The sequence below is a fragment of the Lissotriton vulgaris genome, chromosome 1_2 (genome assembly GCF_964263255.1).
Source record: "Lissotriton vulgaris chromosome 1_2, aLisVul1.2, whole genome shotgun sequence".
In the NCBI taxonomy this organism is placed as follows: domain Eukaryota; kingdom Metazoa; phylum Chordata; class Amphibia; order Caudata; family Salamandridae; genus Lissotriton; species Lissotriton vulgaris.
This window is the reverse complement of record NC_141686.1, coordinates 186,257,180-186,259,083: the sequence shown is the minus strand read 5'-3', so window position 1 is coordinate 186,259,083 and position 1,904 is coordinate 186,257,180. Positions and strand designations below refer to the sequence as shown.

Below are 1,904 nucleotides of genomic sequence, written 5' to 3'. Positions count from 1 at the left end.
CAGGTTTAGCATTAGTGTAGCATCATAAATAACAGGTGTACAAGGTCACACTCCGATTATGTGTAATAGTTGGTAGTCGACGTTTCGACCCTCGTAGTAGGGATGGTACCCCTTAAATGGCGGGTCTTCCTCAGGACAGTGAAAGGGGGGATGTGGGCAGTTCCTATAGGGAGAAGGGCAGTTAAAATAGATTACTAAATGATCACTTAATGGAAACTATTTACACAGGGGTACATTAATTAACATCATACATTGATATAACCTGCACTTGGTCCAAATGGACCATAGGGAAAAGTACCAGGTATCGTTATGTCTCATTCAAGCACCTTTGACGATGTAGAGGAGTGGGAAGGTGTGGGAGTGCTGCAGCCCCCTCCCTGTCTAGGTTTCATTCAGCGACAGCAGCATGTCCGAAGAGCCTGCGGAATTCAACAGAGGCAACCCCAAACTCAACGATTTGCCTGGCCACACCGCAGTGAAAAAGGCATTCCTTTTCATACGGCAGAAAGTTGACAAGGAGGGCTCACGCTGGCCCCTGGGTTTGTCAGACGAGTTCTTCCTTCGATTTCTTTGAGCCAGAGATTTCCATATTGATCTGGCATTCAAGCTTTTCCAAAACTATCACAAGTGAAGAGCTGAATGTTCTGAAATAACTGCAGACCTGCATCCATCTTCTGTGCTTCGCCTCCTGCGTAGTGGTTACCATGGAGTGCTGGGAGAAAGGGACTCCCAGGGGAGCAGAGTTCTCATTTACAGGATTGCTCAGTGGGACCCAAAGTTGTTTACAGCATATGAAGTATTCCGCTTAAGCCTAATCACCTCAGAGCTCCTAGTGCAAGAGCTAGAGATCCAGTGCAATGGGATCAAGGCCAATTTCGATCTTCAATGGTGGCGGCTCGTGCATGCCTTTCAGATTACTCCAATGCTTGGCAAGAGGATTGCCTCAGTGCTTACGGATTCATTTCCCATCAAAGTTCGGGGTATCCATCTGATAAATGAGCCTTTATTTTTCCATCCCGTCTTTGCATTAATGAGACCTGTTATGCCTGAAAAAATGAAGGAAAGGATCTATATGCATGGAAGTGACTACACAGAGAGCCTGCAGCAGCACTTTGGAGCGGACATCCTCTCTCCCGAATACGGCATGGATGAACTGTGAGAGGAATGGACCGAATTTAAAATGAGGTCAGAAGAATATCTTCTTGACATTTTTCAGGCTACCTAGTATGAGTAATAAATGTGTCAGCCAAGCGTGGACTGTTCTTCACGGTGATAGCGGAGATGGTCATGCACAGTGGCAACTCAGCAGCAAAAGATGCTGTGCTGTAGGCAGTTAATAAACATTTCAAAATCCCCGAATTAAAAGTGAGAAAGTTCTCTGTCCGAAACAGTATACATGCAGTTTACATGGGCCAATAGAATCCTTGGTCAGTTTCATCTCATGCGTCAGACAAGGTTTTACGAATGCACCAGAATACTGTTTACGAATGACACACTTTTTAACCTGCAACTCCTGCGTGTATACAAGTTTGTTAGTTGCAGTCCTGCCAAGCATCACGCATCAGGCGTTAGACTAACGCATTTCAGTGGGGTGGTACTCTGCATCACCGCACTGAAAGGCAAAGTCACGCATAAATGGGATAGTGCCTCCTTGGCTGTCAATCCATAGTAGCTTTGATAATGTTGAGTAAACTGAAGGAATGGCAGCGCGCCGTGTCATGCGCGCTGCTTTCGACAGGCTTGGGGCTGACTGAGGTAATACTAGCTGCAGCTAATAACTCACTTGGCAGCTAGGGTGACCAACCGTCCGTGAATTTCACTGACAGTCCGTAATTTGGACATCACGTCCGTTGTCCGTGAGGAAACCTTTTACGGACGCCTTTTGTCCGTAATTTTGGCCATCA

The 1,904-nt window shown here is 46.3% G+C and overlaps 1 pseudogene; it reads left to right on the top strand.

The window, feature by feature from the left end:
* Positions 1–406: 406 nt before the first annotated feature.
* Positions 407–1,225, top strand: LOC147734864 (alpha-tocopherol transfer protein pseudogene; annotated as a pseudogene).
* The last annotated feature ends 679 nt before the right edge of the window (positions 1,226–1,904 follow it).